This window comes from Pelophylax lessonae (assembly GCF_965119305.1).
Source record: "Pelophylax lessonae genome assembly, chromosome: 4".
Lineage (NCBI taxonomy): Eukaryota > Metazoa > Chordata > Amphibia > Anura > Ranidae > Pelophylax > Pelophylax lessonae.
The window spans coordinates 604,675,080-604,694,102 of record NC_138771.1 but is presented as its reverse complement, the minus strand read 5'-3'; the positions used below and the strand labels follow the sequence as shown (position 1 = coordinate 604,694,102).

Below are 19,023 nucleotides of genomic sequence, written 5' to 3'. Positions count from 1 at the left end.
TTTAACAGGTGAACATGCTGAAATGTTCTGCTTTCTGCTTTATGATATCATTCTACTTTACTGGGAGTATTGAAAAGTGTAGTAGTACTAGTGTCCACTCCAATCCACTGTCTAGCTTTTGTCTACCTTTTTTCTATCAGTTTTGCACTGACTGCAGTAGTGATTTAAAATCATTCCAGTGAGTGCACTACTGAAGCAGTTTATGCATCAATCATCACAATCACGTGATGTGAAACTGATGTACCTGCAAGTGAAAGCAGTGCGGTTTTCCTATCAGTTTTCATGCAGGTAAGGAGTGAAGAATGAGTCTTTAATGTTAAAAATGTTAATAAACAAACATTAACATGTTCAGTACCAGATTTGTGCCAAAAATTGTCTTTATTTTTCAAAACCTTAAAATGTACAAAACATTGGCCAATATCCGCCGATACCGATACTTAGTGACCAAAATATCGGTATCGGCCCTGAAAAAAACATATCGGTTTATCCCTAATTGAGAGTAATACAGCAACACAAGTAAGACATGTGGAAGATGGTGGAGCTTTTAAGGAAGATATGGGCAGAAGGGGGGGGGCATACAAAGGTCAGAGTTGAAAGTGAAATGTGGATAGGGGATTGAGAGATAAGCAGCTGTGGAACAAGGCTGAACTCTGCACTCTGTGTGTAGTGCACCCTTAAACTTTGCACTCTGTATGTAGTGCACCCCTGAACTCTGCACTCTGTATGCAGCGACCCATGAACTCTGCACTCTGTATGTACTGCACCCCTGAACTCTGCACTCTGTATGTAGTGCACCCCTGAACTCTGCACTCTGTATGTAGTGCACCCCTAAACTCTGCACTCTCTATGTGGTGCACCTCTGAACTCTGCACTCTCTATGTGGTGCACCCCTGAACTCTGCACTCTGTATGCAGCGACCCGTGAACTCTGTACTCTGTATGTATTGCTCCCCTGAACTCTACACTCTGTGTGTACTGCACCCCTGAACTCTGCACTCTGTATGCAGTGCACTCCTGAATTTTGCATATAGCTTTCCTCTGAACCCTGAACTCTGTGTGTAATCCCCCCCCCCCAACTCTGCACGTAATTCACTCCTGGTGTTTAAAGCCCCTTTAAGACCCTTCCACTGTTAGTGAAATTTGACCACACCTACTATCTGATGCGGTTTGGAGGTTGTGTGTCTGAAGGGGGGGTTTTGGGGGAGTTAAGGTTAAGTTCCTTCACCTATTTTCTGACAAAATAAATCCCTAAGAATACTACATGGGCAGGGGCAGTCAAGTAAAAACCAGAGGCCATTAGGCATGTCTGTGGCAGAAGCGGTGCAGGCTTTTTATGGGGCATCAGAGCACCCCAGGGGGCAATTGCCCCCTGGCACAGTCCTCCCCTGAACATGGGCAACTACATGGCAAATGAGGTTTAATGTAGAGAAATGTAAAGTAATGCACTCGGGGGCAAAAAAAATGCAAACTACTCACTGGGGGGGGGGGGGGGACCTCTGGGGGAATCAAGGATAGAGAAAGATCTGGGGGTCCTAGTGGAAGACAGACTGAGTGATAGCATACAATGTCAAGCTGTAGCTGCCAAAGCTGGCAGAATATTAGAATGCATAAAAAAAGGGGATATTCACCAGATACAGCTATAATCCTACTACTTTACAAAACTCTGGTCTGGCCACATCTGGAGCAGGGGCGGACTGACCATTAGGGCACTCGGGCACTGCCCGAGGGCCCAGGGCCATTAGGGGGCCCCATGAGCCGGGACAGTCACACTCTCTAGGAAGGTGTCCCGCTACAGCTTAGTCCCACGGTTTTTCAGCAACATTGTCATTGCCCGGTGTCCTGCCAAAAACTCAAACTTGCCGAATTCTCCAACTACCTTATTTCCGGTGAGTGTACACCAGGAATAATTGGAGATCTCGACCACTTGGTGTTTTCACAGAACACCGGCAGCGTATACACTCCGGTAGATGCTATAATTAGTGCAGAATGTTAGCATCATACTCAAAAAGACTTAAGGCTGTGATTGGTGCCAAAGGTGCTTCAACAAAGTATTGAGCAAAGGCTGTGATACTTTGTATGGGACTTTTTACGTTTTTTATTTTTAATAAATTTGCAAAGATTTCAAACAAACTTCTTTCACATTGTCATTATGGGGTATTGTTTGTAGAATGTAGAGGAAAATATTGAATTTAATCCATTTTGGAATAAGGCTGTAACATAACAAAATATTGAAAAAGTGAATCGCTGGGAATACTTTCCTGGATTCACTATATATACAAAAAAACATTCTTTAATAAACATATCATAGCACAGTGTTCATGGCTATTTGTATGATAGCACAACTGTATGAACACTGATCATTTAGAGAATCATTTATGTTTATGGAGGATTGGTATTTTTTTTATGTGCTAACAGTTAGACGCGGTTCACACCTACAGGTGTAACCAAGCACGAGCATGTTTTTCACATATCACGTGTAACGTGTTCATTTTAATGGGCTGCCCTACACACAAGCAATATGGAAAAGTCATGAAAAAGTCCAGTTTCCTGCGCACATTTGTAGGTGTATGGGGGTTCCATTAACAAATTACTAGAATGGCTGTGCATTTGCTAAAGGGCAGCTCATTTCACTGTGCATGTTGGGAAAGCATACAATTACACATTTGCATGCATTCCCCACATGCATAGAGGTGAACTTAACCAAGTGTTTAGTTTATGTGTTGAGTTTACACTTTTGATTGTTTGGATAACACGGGGTTAAATAGAATGGTCATAAAATACCATCACATTATGTGGACATACACAGAGTGTTGGGGGTTGCATATTGATGTATTCATTCAAAACTGAGCATAGTAAACTGTATTTTCTATGCTTCAGTTTATGAATGGGCAGGAGCCTCTGTCTCCAGTTCACTCACCATCAGTGCAACTGAGGTTGCAGAGAAAGGGACTGGGGGAATCTCTTTCCTCAGTCCCTGTCTAAAAAGTGAGACGTTGGGGGGGGTCTGTTTAGACCTCTAATATAACACCAAAGCCTCCCCCAACCCCCCAACAGGGTTATGAAAAAAATGTGAAAAAAAAAAACCAAAAAAATATTTAACCACTTGCCGACCGCCGCACGACTATATACGGGGGCGGTCAGCCCCTCCTGGGCAAAGTGACGTATGGGTATGTCACTCGCCCACAAGCCTGTAGGGGGCGAGCGCGTGCCACCGACGGTGCGCTCTAGCCCCTGCTCCTTCCCTGACATCCCTGCGCGAGTGACCGGCGGCTCCGCCCGCAGGAGAGGGACAAAGGCAGACGGCTGATGTAAACACAGCCATCTGTCATTCTCCCTTAGATCATGACAGAGGCTATGCCATCCTGCTATGTAGGATCGTATGTCTCTGTTATGATCTAACAAGCCACTCCCCTTGACAGCTAGAATCACGCCCCTAGGGACACATTTAACCCCTTGATCACCAATAAAGTTAACCCCTTCCCTGCCAGTGTCATTTTTACAGTAACAGTGCATATGTATAGCACTGATTACTGTAGTAATGTCACTGGTACCCCCAAAAGTGTCAAAAATGTCAGTCAGGGGTCCGATCTGTTCGCCACAATATCGCAGTCCCGAAAAAAAAAAAAATCGCAGATCGCCGCCATTACTAGTTAAAAAAAAAAAAACAATAAAAATGACATAAATCTCTCCCGTAGTTAGTAAATGCAATAGCTTTTGCGCAAACCAATCAAAATACGCTTATTGCGATTTTTTTTACCAAAAATATGTAACGTAAAACAAATTGGCCTAAGATGTTAAAAAATTTAGATTTTTTTTTTTTTTGAGAATTTCTCATAAAGAAATGTGAAAAATATTGTTATTTTTTCAAAATTGTCACTCTTTTTTTGTTTATAGCGCAAAAAGTAAAAATCGCACAGGTGATCAAATACTAACCAAAAGAAAGCACTGTTTGTGGGAAAATAAGGACGTCAATTTCATTTGGGTACAGCGTTGCACGTCTGCGCAATTGTCCGTTAAAGTCACGCAGTGCCGAATCGCAAAATAGGGCCTGGTCTTTGAGCAGCCAAATCCTCATGGGCTTAAGTGGTTAATAAAAATTTTTAATAGAAACAATTTCTAAAAAAAAAATCAGACTTAAGTTTCTAATCAGACTAAAAAGCGACACACAATATCTGGCATTATTTAGCCACACCCACTGTGTACCGTGGCTTTACATGTCACAGGTCACCTTTTCCCTGGTAGGGGCCCCAGTGCATTACTTTCCCCAGGGGCCCATGAAGCTGTTAGGTTGCACTGCCCATGAGAGGCTCCTGGTACCTTTATTGGGTCGCCAGCTTTAAGTCCTCTTCCACTCTGCATGTCGCCAAGCTAGGTCCCCCCCACACAAGGCCCTGCCACATTATCGTTGCATCAGAAAGATGGTTGCTGTGTGGTGGCCATCTTTAAACCTGAGGGTCCCATGATCCCCTAGTGCCTGGGGGCCCCATGAGTTGTTAGTCCGGCCCTGATCTGGATTATTCTGTCCAGTTCTGGTCACAAGTCCTCAGAAGGGATGTGCTGGAGATGGAAAAAGTCAAAAGAAGGGCAACAAAACAAATTTGGGGATTGGAGGACCTCAATTACGAGGAGCGACTACAAGCACTACATTTATTTTCGCTGGAGAAGAGACGCTTGAGAGGAGACATGATAGCGATTTACAAATGCTTCAATGGTGATCCCAGCATAGGAAAAAAGCTATTCAGTCTCAGAGAGTGTAAGATGACACGTGGCCACACAATGAGATTGGAGGAGAAGCGGTTTAACCATTAAGCTGCATAAGGGGTTTTTCACTGTCAGGGTGATAAGAATGTGGAACTCTCTTCCACAATTGGTGGTGTCAGCGGGCAGTATTGATACTTTTAAAGACTCTTGGACATACATCTCAAAGAAAAGAGGGAAATGGGGCATGCATATGCCCTACATTTCCCTATGGGTTAGTGACAGGGCGGAACAGGTTATCAGGTAAATTAGGTTAGAATAGGTATAGGTTATGAGGTAACAGGCCAGGTGAACTTTTGACCTGGCTGTTTCAAAGGGCATATGTTTTCCCGCTCAGGGGTCTGTAACTGGGCAGTTTAGGCGCCCCTCTGTCTTTTCCCGCCCGTTTTTCCCTGTATCTAGGGAGATTTTAGGCTCTGACCCGCTTCCCGCCTGTTTTTGCCGCTCTTTTGGGGCTAGCTGGTTTGAACCTGCCCTCATTTAGGGCTATTTAAGGGGGCTCATTGCCGCCTGATTTTCAGTTCACCACAGAGAAGAAAGAAGAACTTACTTAATTTTCCTACCAAGAGGATGAGTCTGAGGCGCCTGATTGAGAGAGCCGGCGAGGAAGGAGGAGAAGCTTGGGTCCGCTGATGCCTGGACTTTCCTTTCGTGACAGCGGCTGAAGCGCCATCTGGAGCGGACATGGACGGAGTCACCGGTGGAATGGAAGCGGCGGAGGTCGACAGCGTTTTCTGCCTCGGCGCCCGGCGGAAGATGAGAGACGTCTCGGGATCCGGAGGAGGAGGATCGGGAGCATCCGGGACTGCGCAGCCGTGGGAGTACCGTTATGTCCGGCCGTGACGCGGTTACGGCCAAACGAAAGAAGATCCCCCGCCGGAGTTTCCCTCCCCCCCTCTTTCTCACCCAACAGGCATTCGGGAGGCAGGAGGACCTCGCAATCGCCGGGAAGAGGCTGAAGAAGCGGATCGGCAGCGGGACCGTCGCCTGGAAGGCTGGCCGAATCTCAGGCGACTATTAGAAGAGAGCAGTAGCTACAGTCTAGTCAGCCCAGCAGGGTGACAGGTGAGGTGACCAGCATCAATTGTACAAATGTATCTGTTTGTGTCCACACAGGAGGAGCTAGTCTGGAGCAGAACCAGGAGGAGTGGCAAATCTGGCATTTAGGCAGGGTGAGCATAGTCTTATGTATGCCTTTAAATAATGTCTTAGCTGTTTGTTGAATTTTTGCTGATTTTCAGTCAATATTTGATTAACAATACTGTTAATCATTCTGCTAAGTGAGGCTGGGTGCCACCTGGTGGTTGTGTTGGGAATAGCTCCTTCACAAATTTCTGTTGAAAGAAATGACAATTTTTTTTTTCGTTTGACGCATGAACGGATTTTGCTCTTGTGAATTGTCTCCCCTTGGTTTCCATTTAGCTTTTATTAATATTCTGTCTTTGCTGCTTTCTACAAAGGAATTTGTGGCAAAACATGACAGAAATTGGCTGCACGAGTCAAACTTAAAACGGGGAGTGGAAGATGTTAGTTTGTATAAAAAAAAAAAAAAAAAAAAAAATAATAAATGAAATGGATTTTTCCTTTCCTCAAAAAAAAAAAAAAAAAAATAGAATAGATTCCTTTTTTCTCACGTTCAAATGTCAGTAGCATACCCCATCTCAAAGTGCTTTAAATGCATGCAAGTTGGCGGAAATTTTTTCCTGAAAGCTTCATCCCCGGTGCGCATAAAAAATAAATAAAAAAAAAAAAAATAATAAAATTATATGCTCCTGTGGCCCAAGCTGTATCCAGACAAATGGAAGGCCCAATTGTTAATGAGGGCTTTGAAGTAGGTTTTGTTCTCCCCTCTGTTAATGTTGTGGTTGCATTTTGGTTAAAGAACCTAAAATCAGTTAAAAGTTTACAAGAAGTTGTTTTAGAGCAATTAATAAAGGAATTAGTTTATGTAGGTTTGTAGGTCCATTTATTTCTACCCCCCCCCCCCTTTTTTAAATAATTTTAGGCTTTTCCCCTTGGGAAGAGTTCAAAAGAAGGAGCCTAATTCGTATAGGCCTATCCATCACTCGTTATACCCTAGGGGGGGCTCCCTTAATGGTGATATAAATGGGGTTTGGGCATAAGTGCAATACGCAACATTGAGGATGCTCTTAAAAAGCTTAGATGGTTGGGTAAAGGAGTTATGATGGATAAGGCGGACATTAAGTCCGCTGTTAGGTTACTACCAGTACACCCCCGATGTTTTAATTCCCTAGGTTTTTTGTTCCAGTTCTTTTTATTCTGATTGTTGCCTGCCAATGGGCTGTTTCTACTTCGAGTGCTTTTATTCCCTTTAGATTGGGTGGTGTCTAAACGATCCGGATCTGAATATCTGATACACTATTTGGATGTATTTCTTTTATGGGTTCCGGGGGTTCGAATGTTCGCATATGTTGCAGATACTTTGTGACGTTTGCGGGAGTTTCGGTATGCCCTTGGCCCATGAAGGGACAGCACTGCCCTCCACTCGAATAGATTTTTGGGAATCACTATTGATTCTGGATATATGGAGTTTAGTCTTCCAGAAGAGAAAGTGGACAAGTTGACGACTTTGCTTATGACGGCCATCCGCAAACGCAAAGTATGTCTTTAATAAATGCAGTCTGTATTAGGTCGTTTAGCTTTCGCATATAGAGTAATTCCGTTAAGAAAACTGTTTTTCTAGGAAGCCTTATTTAGCTATTGCTGGTTTAAAATCCCCATCCGCACAGGTAAGCTTATCGCAGGAATCGAGGGTGGACTTGCTGATTTGGACGCAGTTCTTGATTAAAGTCACAATGGTAAGACAATATGGCAAGACGAATTTGTATTAGTTTCAGACTTTCGGTTATTTTCTGATTCTGCGAGATCGGTGGGATTCGCTGTAATTTAGCGCTCCCACTGGTGTGCAGATGTTTGATTAAGGCCTATACCCGTAGCAGTGTAATGATTGAACTGTTTCCTGTATTGGTGGCTCTGGAGATTTGGGGTCATCTCTACAGGATCAAACGCATTTTAATAAGTACAGTCAACAGAGGTGTAATGTTAGCCATTAACTGCTTGTCTGCCAAATCTTTTACAGTTATCACATTATTACGACACTTGGTGTCTAAATGTGTGCAGCTCATTATATGGATCGAGGCTAAGTAGGTGCCTGGTAAGGATAACGACTCTCTATCTCAATTGCAGTTGGAACGTTTTCCACCTACTTACAGAAAGCGGACCGAATAGGTTGTTTGATTTAGACCTGGTTTACCAACATTTTTAGTTCACTAGCGCCTTTCACCATAGCCGGATATCATTCGGCATGGGATCTATGGTTATCTTTTTTGATGAATTATAACTTATTCAGCACAAAATTTTTCTGAGCAATTTTTTTTTTTTTTCTCTTGTTTTCAATTAAAAAAAAAAAAAAAAGAAGAATTTGTATTGGTCCCATATCAATAAGATATTGGTTGGCATTTTTTGCCAAACTTGACTGCTTGCTTTTGCTTTATTTTCAGTCAAACAGGCCTTAAAGGGTTACAGGCGAAGTACATTCCATAAGAATTCCAGAAGGCCAATCGCATTGGAGCTGTTGGCAAGAATATGTGTATCATGTGATACAGTTTGTTTCTCAACTTTTGAGTCGGCCTTATTCAAGGCGGATTTCTGCCTAATGTTTTTTGCGGCACTTCGCATTTTTGAGCTAACAACGGTCAGTGGAAGAAATTATGGTTTGATGTTCTCAGATGTTTGTTGTCGTCTAGTTATGCTAATAATTTATTCGTTACTTCAAAACTTGGTCAATTAGGTTCCATCTAAATGCCTATGTAGGATCTTATGGTCTGCCCGTTTTTAAATCTCAATTCGTATGTACGGATCGAGCCGGGTGGAGGTCAGCCATTTCTTATACACTAGTCGGGTAAGCCAATTACCAAGTATCAGGTTAATAGCGTATAAAAAAAAAAAAAAAAATAATAATAAAAAAAAAAAAAAAAAAAATTATGTATATGTGTGTATGTATGTATGTGTGTATGTATATATATGTATGTGTATATATATGTACATATGTGTATATATATATGTATATTTATATATATGTGTATATATTTATGTGTATAAAAAAAAAAAAAAAAAAAAAAAATGCTATATGAGTTGGGTTTGGGACACCTAAATTTAAGTTTACATTCTTTTCGGATAGGAGCTGCCATCGAGGAGGCTAGGTTAGGTTTGAGTAGTAAGTTGCTTAAGAATATGTAGCAAGTGGCAATCTGATTCTTATTTGACATATATTCGTCCTAAATTTTTCTTCCTGATTGTTTTCTAGGTCAGGAACACTCGGTATGGATTATAGGGTATTCTTTTGTACGCTGGGCCAGGCTAAAAGCAAGGGATAGACCTTACACTGAAAAACCTGGGTCTGGATCCTCGCTTCGTCCAAGTCATCTGGTTCAGCAAGAGAGGAATGCGATGGTCAAAGTTTAGATCTGCAGTATTTAGGTTATTTCAGTTTTATTGCCCTCCGGTTGTGCTGATAGTACACCTCGGGGGCAATGACATTGGTAGGGTTAAAACCCTAGATCTTATTTATAAAAATTTAGGGATGATATGCAATTGATTAGGTTTCATTTCCCAGGTTTGTCTTAGCTTTCTCGGAGATCATTTCCGATATTATCTTGGTTTAGGTTTCAACGCCTGAAGCCTCTGGTAAAGATCAGAAAGAGAATAATGAGTTGCTGTTAGTTCAGGGAATTTAAAATTTTAGACACACTGAGTTGAAAAGGGGTATTCCCGGTGTATACAGGTCAGATGACACACACCTGTCTGAAATAGGTTTGGACATTTTCAATACTAACTGAGTTCATGTATCAAGAAGGCCGCGTTGTGGGGTGTTTGACAGGGGGTTTTATTCCCCCTGTCTTTTGGATAAAATTTGTTCTTGGATGTTATTTATTACCGCCTGGATCGTGGTGATCAGGTGTGTTATAGTGTTATGTATATTTCTGTGTATTAAAGTTATTTATTTATTTAATATTTATTGAATCAAATAATAAACGGCCGCGGCCTTAATATTTTTATCCAAAACAGAAGGTGTGTGTCTATTTATTGATTTACTTATTTATTTATTGAAGTTTAGTAATTTTAATTAAGCATATAAAGGAGATCCTGTCTACTAACCCAAAGAGGGAAATGGGGCATGCATATGCCCTACATTTCCCTATGGGTTAGTGACAGGGCGGAACAGGTTATCAGGTAAATTAGGTTAGAATAGGTATAGGTTATGAGGTAACAGGCCAGGTGAACTTTTGACCTGGCTGTTTCAAAGGGCATATGTTTTCCCGCTCAGGGGTCTGTAACTGGGCAGTTTAGGCGCCCCTCTGTCTTTTCCCGCCCGTTTTTCCCTGTATCTAGGGAGATTTTAGGCTCTGACCCGCTTCCCGCCTGTTTTTGCCGCTCTTTTGGGGCTAGCTGGTTTGAACCTGCCCTCATTTAGGGCTATTTAAGGGGGCTCATTGCCGCCTGATTTTCAGTTCACCACAGAGAAGAAAGAAGAACTTACTTAATTTTCCCCTCCCCCCCCCCCTGGCTGTCGCGGCCAAAGTTTATTATTTGTGGGTCACCTTTGCGTTTTGCAAAGGGGGACATATATTTTATATTCTGATGGAATGTTATTTATTACCGCCTGGATCGTGGTGATCGGGTGTGTTATAGTGTTATGTGAAAGTTATTTATTTGTTCAAATGGATAAAATTTGTTCTTGGATGTTATTTATTACCGCCTGGATCGTGGTGATCAGGTGTGTTATAGTGTTATGTATATTTCTGTGTATTAAAGTTATTTATTTATTTAATATTTATTGAATCAAATAATAAACGGCCGCGGCCTTAATATTTTTATCCAAAACAGAAGGTGTGTGTCTATTTATTGATTTACTTATTTATTTATTGAAGTTTAGTAATTTTAATTAAGCATATAAAGGAGATCCTGTCTACTAACCCATACAATATAGAGTGATAAGGAAAAAGATTATCATCACTGATGCTCACACCTACACAGGTTGAACTGGATGGACTATTGTCTTTATTCAACCTCACCTACTATGTAATTCGAAGGTAATTTGTGCTGGTTAGAGTAAACTAATGGTAACATTTAATTAGAAAAAAAAGTTACTTTTGTTTTACTTTTCAAGGTTGCTTTAAGGCCCCTTTCACACAGGCGGTTGTTGCGCCGTTGGTAAAAGCATGTTTTGTTATTTTGAAATTCCAACACTCCTGGCATAAATATTATTCACATTTGTACATTGCGATTATGTGAGACTACTTGCATTTACATGCGGCTGCGTTTAGCTGCGGTAGTAAATTCTCGCCTTTTGTATAGCAACGGTTTACTCATTTTTTTCTTTGTACTGCGATTACCTGTGTTTATTTACAGATAGCTGCGGTACATCGCTTCTGGATGCTGTCAACTTTATTTTTCTGAATGCCGGTTCACACTGATCCGACTTGTCAGGCGACTTGGTCGCCTGACAAGTAGCTTCCAATGCTGTGCAATGGAACCGTTCTAATCAGAGCGACTCAAGTCGAAAAAGGTTCCTGCACTATTTTTTTGCAAAGTCGGAGCGACTTGCATTGACTTCCATTATGAGAAGTCGGTGCAAGCCGCACCAAAGTCGCGGTGCAGGGGCGACTTCATTAGTCGCCCGAAGTCGGGGCGACTTCGAGTCGGATCAGTGTGAACCGACACTTAAATGCACAAAACCTTATGTTACGAAAACGTTGCTAAACGCAGTGTGTGAACAGGGTAAAGGGCCAATCACAGCAGCCCTTTGCCACCAGATCAGCTGTGTCCAATGACAGCTGATTGCGGAAGTAAACACAAGCTACCAGTGTGAGGGGAGAAAGGAAAGCTGATAACTGGCTTTTGTTAAAGGGACATCGACACTGATAATCAGGGCACTGATTATCAGTACAGTCCCAACAGTGCCCACCAGTGCTGCCAATCAGTGCCCGCCAGTGCTGCCAATCAGTGCCCATCAGTGCCTCCTCATCAATGCCGTCTATCAGTGCCCATCAGTGCCACCTACCAGTGCCCATCAGTGTCGCCTATCAGTGCAGCCTCATCAGTGCCACCTCATCAGTGCCCATCAGTGCCACCTCATCAGTGCTGCCTCATCAGTGCAGGCTATCAGTGCCCATCAGAGCAGCCTCATCAGAGCACATCAGTGAAGGAGAAAAAATACCTGTTTGCAAAATTTTATTATAAACTATAAAAACTGTTTTTTTTTGTTTTTTTTTTGCTGCATATCAGTGCTGCATATCAGTGCCTATCAATGCTGCACATTAGTGCCTCTTCATTAATGCCCATCAGTGCCGCCTCATTAGTGCAGCCTCATAAGTGCACAGCAGTGAAGGAGAAAAATTACTTATTACAAAATTAACAGAAACTAAGAAAAACTTTATTTTGTTCAACATTTTTTCGTTTATTTAGCAAAAAATAAAAAACCCAGTGGTGATTAAATAGCACCAAAAGAAAGCTCAATTTGTGTAAACAAAAATTAAGAAAATTTTATATGGGCACAGTGTCGCATGACCGCGCAATTGTCATTCAAAGTGTGACAGCGCTGAAAGCTGAAAATTGGCCTGGGCAGGAAGGGGGTAAATGTGCCCGGTAGGCAAGTGGTTAAACAGGAGAGGGGCTAGGGCACTGGTTACTCCAAAATGCTGCACAGTTACAGGAGGACACTCTTCTCTAGGCTCCCACTCCAGAGTTCTTCTGAGGACAAGGAAGTGGCCAGTATTTTGAGACCCCTTGAGAGCTGTCTCAGCCATAGCTACCTTATCCTTACATCTTTACATCCCAGCACAAAGTCTCCAGGGATCACAATTCAGTGCCCCAAGACAGCTCTGTACCTTCCAGATTCCAATGGATACAGTCCAGTGGGGGAGACAGTCCTTCTCCAGACCATATCCCTTATGATGAAGCCCCACAGCCAGCTCCTCAGGAGATCATTTCAAGCTCTTAGCTCTGCCACAGCTGAGAACTCAAGGAACACCACTCAGTCCACAGTAGCCCCAGAGGTTTTGGAACCCTCCCTGTTGAGGAAAGGGCTAAAGACAACTCCAAGGATTGGCTAGGGCATGATAAATATTCAGACTGCTATTTGGCTCTCCCAGCCCCATATTCTAGAGACTTCTTCCAGAAGCAGGGGCAAGCAATCAAACTGTCGATCCGTGAAACCCTGAACAGACCAGAGCAAACAACCACTTCTCCCTTGTCTACAGAAGGAGCCAAAGACTAAGTTTGCCTAGCATCCTATGCTAGGAGGGTGCTACAACTGTTTTCTTCATACAGTGCTCTCTAGCATGTGTGTCTAAAGATGTTAGAATATGTATAAGAAAAAGGGACAAGCTCCAAAGGGGGGAATATAAATATCCAGGGATATGAGGGTAAAGGTATCCACGTCCCAAAATTCATGATAAAAGCACAGAAAACAGAGGGGGGGGGGGGGGGTCAAGGGGACTTTTGAACGCATACCGTCGTCAGACCAATAATTCAAATAATATGTATAAAAAACAATTTTATTGAAAAGCCAGACATACATATCCAGTATAAATTTGCTGTATACAGAAACAACACAAAAATATGTTACAAGTAGCATATAACAGCAACGCTGATTAGCCCAACATGTTTCGCGAATAATCGCTTCTTCAGGGGCATTAACATGGATGTGAGGACATCACTAGTGCTACTGGAAATTTGAAAAAAACAAAAGAAATAAATATACAATATGGTACAATGCATCTTAGACATACAAGTAATCATATAGGATGTAGTGGTCACGAGAGAGCACAAATAGAGAACAGGGAACCCACCTGTATGCAACCAGTCCCAAAACCAGGAGGACAAATAAAGAATCGCAATTAGGGTAGATACCCATACGGCGGACATGGGAACGGTCCAGGATGAAAAGAAGGGAGCCCGGTCGAGGCAGTCCCATATTAGTCTACTCTATAAATGGGTAAAATATAGAGAAATTGTTCAATATGAAAGGTTTATAAAGGTCCTTGAGCATACCTGCCAACTGTCCCGTTTTTCCCGGGACAATCCCGGCAATTAGGACTCTGTCCCGGGTAATTTATTTTTTTATTTTGTTCCACACAGTGTCGCTCTCACCCCAGCTATGTGTTGTAGTTCTGGCAGCAGGTTGTCTCTCTCTCGGTGCCCGCTCACTCTTCCCGCCTGTCGCAAATTTAACGTGTCACCGGAGGCAGGGTGTCAGCATGGTGCACTTTCCGAAATCCGCCAGCAGGGGGAGGCAGAGCACCTTCCGACAAGCTGACACTTTAGAATTGCAGGGAATTGAGATGAGAATTTTAAACTTTAGGCAGAAGTAGTGCAGCTGAATGGGAGAATTATTCCAACTCTGCTACTTTGGCCTCAAGTTTTCAATTCCCTGTTAAAATTCCTGTAATTCTCTCTTTATGAAGTAGACCCTATAATCTGATAAGTAGGCGGAGATTAATTATGCAGAGTGGGCGGAGCTTCGGGGAAGTGGGTGTGGTAAGTAATTGATAGCTGTGCTGCAAAGTGTCCCTTGAAATTTTTTTCAAATGTTGGCAACTATGCTTGAGATATATAGAGGATTGTAAGGAAGGACATTCCTATGACTCATATATGATTTTTATTGATATATAAATGGGGATATTTATTTCTAGTTAGGAAAAGCTTACCATAGGATATATATATGTATATCCTTTTCCGTCCAAACGACAGGGCTGACGGGTAGCTGATAAAGGAGCCTATGCTGGTGAAAAAGGAGTGGATATAAAAGTAAGGACTGATATCCCTACGTTTGTTAAGTGAAGCAAGAGGGTGTACATATAGAGTAGGTCATTGAGTGGATGAAGAAATACCAGAAATGTGATGAAAAAGCAAAGGTAATGTTGTGAAAATGACATGCAAGAGAAGGAATAATTGCCATAGTGAGTAAACCAAGCAAGTGAAATGGTGAAAAAATAAATTAAAATATATGTGTGGAAGCTAGGGACAATTAAGCCACCGAAGAAAACCAAAAAATACAAATAAAATGTATAATAATGATAATATATGACTGTGTGCAGTGAAGGGGGTGGAAGGAGTGAGGAAGTCCAAGGTGATAGAAATATGCAGTGATATAAATAAAATTACTAAGGGTGGAGGTAGAGTGCAAGGGTGATCGTTAGAAGGTGAGGCAGTAACAAATATGGTTTTATGTTCTTTGTAGGGCACTGCTCATCAGCATTATAAAATTAGGCTACATTTGCATAGGAGATTCGCCAAGCTGCAAATCGCAGGTGCAAAAATCTATTGATTCCTGCGTTTGGGATTGACAACTGTGTGCAGAAACTACACACAAAGCGCGTCCAGCTACGATCACCACAGGTATTTTCTGGTTGTGCAAATAGTCATGAATAGTTGCTATCCACACATAGCTACCAATCCCAGCCACAGGAGTCTGGAGATTCTTGCCAGTGGTGTTCGGCAGTGTGGTTAAAGCAGTAGTAAACCGCAGGTGGTTAAAAAAAAAAATTCCCTGCAAGGCAATGTTATAATGTGCTAGTATGCATAACATACTAGCACATGATGAGAAACTTATTTTAGAACAAAGCCCTCCAGCGGCGCAATGTCACTGCTGAGAGGGCTGACATCTTAACCGAGTCTTCCTTCCGGGTTTGTGGCCTCTGGCTACATGCGTGGCCAGGGGAGCGATTACAGCATTGGCTCTGAAGGTCTGGCACTGTATGCATGTGCCAGTGATGTCATCGGCTGCATTCACTCTAAATATCTCCTAAACTGTGCAAGTTGAGGAGGTATTCACAGTATCTACAGAGCTTATTGGGCATTCCCAGGCTTGGTGCCGTACATAAGTACACCACACAAGAAACAAGAACATACATACTTGTGTACTCAATCACTATAAGGGCTCTTTCACATGGCCGCTCCGTGTGTCCGCAAATCATCCTATTTTTTTGCGGATGATTTGCGGACATAATGTAAGTGAATGGCACTGCGGATGTCAGCGGAATACCATCCGCTGACATCCGATTTTCCTCCTTTCAGTTCTGTTCCGTTTTTTGGAACGGAACAGAACCCTATTTTTTCATCCGTGTAAAAAACGGAAAGGAAGGAAAATCGGATGTCAGCGGTGTCATCCGCTGACATCCGCAATGCCCATAGACTTACATTATGTCCGCATATCATCCGCAAACGGATGGGATGATATGCGGGCACACGGAGCGGAAGACAGAAATGTCATCCACTCCGTGAAAAAAAAAAGTCCCGCAGCGGACTAAAGCAGCGGAGCGGCCGTCTGAAAGAGCCCTAAGAATACTATGCTCACCAACTACATAAGGACTTTTACAGCGTACATAGGCTCGTAATATCAGGGTCTGCTCTATCTAATACTAGGATAAAAAAACAAACACTCTCCGAGATTCGTTGAAGATACCACAAAAGTATAATCCCAAGATCACTAGGGTCACCATGAAGCTAATATATTTAGTCAGAAAGATCAGAGTCTGCATTAGTGGAGGGGGCGACAACCCAGATATTCCTAACCCTATGAATTTTTTTGGGGCATCCTCTTGATAAATAAGTGGCCTTATAGAGTGGTAGATTCAAGCAAGGTAACTAGCTTTTTCTAAAAATTAGTAATGGGGAATTTTGGGATTTCCATTTGAGAACAATAGCCTTTCTAGCAAAAAATAACAATAGCCTGATAAGGGTTCTAGAGGCTCTGTGATGGGCCAAAGGGTCTACCGGTCCCAGCAGACATACATCCACTGTTTGCGGTACGTACATAGTGGTTACTGATCGAATGAAGGAGATCACAACCGCCCAGAAGGTTTGATTATGGGGACACTGCCGAAAAATGTGGATGAAGTCTACCAAGTTTGCCGTACACCTCCAGCATGTAGCAGGGACAGAAGGGTATATTCTGTGTAAGCGTATAGGGGTGAGGTAGATCCTGTGGACAATTTTGAACTGTATAAGTCTGTCTCTGTTTCCTCCCAATCCTTGTCATCTAGCTCTGGATAATCTATTAGCCATTTGGATCTAGGAGCCTCAAGTCCTGCAGGTAAGCCTTATTATAGACTTCCCTGTAGGTACAAGAAGTGTAGCTTTTACTACTTTTACTACCACTTTAAACACCTGTGCAGCTGTGCAGCTGCAGCCATAACTTAAAAAAGATCATAGAAGCCATTATACCTGCTTTCATTTATTTCTCTTCCTCACTGGCACACATGAAATGCAATTCCATCTGTACAATTACTATTCAGCACAAAGAGTTTATGTCATTTGACAGATTAAAGTAGCCACCTGTTATGTTTGACTAAAAATCCATATGCAAGTTAATGGACTAATTTCCAGATTATGTCCTCTTCAGTCAATTGCATTTACTCCCGTTTCTGGCCAGACAAATCCCTAAAAGTGAGTCCATAATTGACTAATTGATAAGAAGTAGGAGATGTAATCAGAGAGAACACAAGCCTGATCTTTTCTTACAGCGCTTGTTTACATGTGTAATTGCATAAATAGAGGGATTATAAAACATTACAAACTTGCAAAACTTTTACTGCACAGCTTTATCTATCACTAAAGAGCCTGGAGGACTGTGATATACTGTAACAATTATTCTTTATGACAACACACCCTGTCCATTCACAATGGACAAGTGACATCACTGAGACCTTCATATTCCTGAGAACACAGCCCATCCATTCACTAGAGACCAGAAGGCTCTTTGCTATTTGTTTATTTTTTATCCTATTTATGAGAACGCAGCCTAGCTAGCTAAACATATACAGTATCTCACAAACATGAGTACAACCCTCACATTTTTGTAAATATTTAATTATATCTTTTCATGTGACAACACTGAGCGCTGGTTCACACTACCGCGACGCTACTTTAGGTGGCGACCTCCGAGATCGCGGTGCGAGCAGCGCGCTGCGACCTCGGAGCGGCCGCCACGGACTTCATAACATTGAAGTCTATGGCGGTCGCCTCCTGTTCGCCCCTTTTTCTAGGTCGGAGCGACTTGTGTCGCTCCTATTAGAACGGGTCCGTAGCTTCCCTATGGGAGGCGACCTGCGGCGACCTGTGAGGCGACCAGGTCGCCTCACAGGTCACCCTAGTGTGAACCGGCACTGAAGAAATGACACTTTGCTACAATGTAAAGTAGTGAGTGCACAGCTTGTATAACAGTGTAAATTTGCTGTTCCCTTAACCACTTAAGCCCCAGCCCTATTTCGGACACTTTTTGTTTACAAGTTTAAACCAGTATTTTTTCCTAGAAAACTACTTAGAACCCCCAAACATTATATATATTTTTTTAGCAAAGACTCTGGAGAATAAAATGTCGGTCATTGTAATATTTTTTATCACGCGGTATTTGCGCAGCGGTCTTTAAAGCGCCATTTTTTTGGAAAATTTTTGAAAAATCACATTTCACTAATTTTAAAAAATACTAAACAGTAAAGTTAGCCCATTTTTTTGTATATTGTGAAAGATGATGTCACGCCGAGTAAATAGATACCCAACATGTTACGGTTTAAAATTGCGCCCCCCCCCCCCCCCCGTGGGATCGCGACAAACTACGGTCAATAGAGATCTCAATCTGCGACGCTTTAAATTTATTTAACGGTTACCAGTTTTGAGTTAGAGTGTAGCTCTTTTTTTTAAATTATTGCTCACGCTCTGGCGATCGCGGCGATACCTCACATGTGTGGTTTGAACAGCGATTTCATTTGCGGCTCGACTTCCGTATACGTTTTTTTTTTGTGCGCGAGCTAACGGTGACGGGGGCGGCTAAATTTTTTTTTTTCCCATTTATTTTATTTATTTTTTTAACTTTATTAAAGTTTAAAAAAAAAAAAAATCTGATCACTTTTATTGCTGTCACAAGCAATGTAAACATCCCTTGTGACACCAATATGTAGTGACAGGTACACTTTAAGGAGGGATCGAGGGTCTAAAAGACCCCAAACCCCTCCACTACACTTCCCTGTATGCAAAACGCCGAAAACGGCATTTTTGCATACAGCCGTTTTACAAATTTGCCGCCTTTTGCAGCACAGTAACCCGGAAGTGACGTCATGGACGCCGCCTCCGGGTTACGTCATCAGAGACCCGATCAATGCCGTTTCCAGCATTCATCGGGACTCCATCCAGCCGGCGGACATGCCGGCTGGGTGCTCGGGGCTCCCGGTGGGACGGGAGCCCC

At 42.4% G+C, this 19,023-nt stretch overlaps 1 protein-coding gene across 1 annotated transcript in view; it reads right to left on the bottom strand.

The window, feature by feature from the left end:
• LOC309553289 (ras-related protein Rab-3D-like) overlaps positions 1-19,023 on the bottom strand; it is a 102,995-nt gene that overhangs the window by 48,499 nt on the left and 35,473 nt on the right. The window lies entirely within an intron of this gene.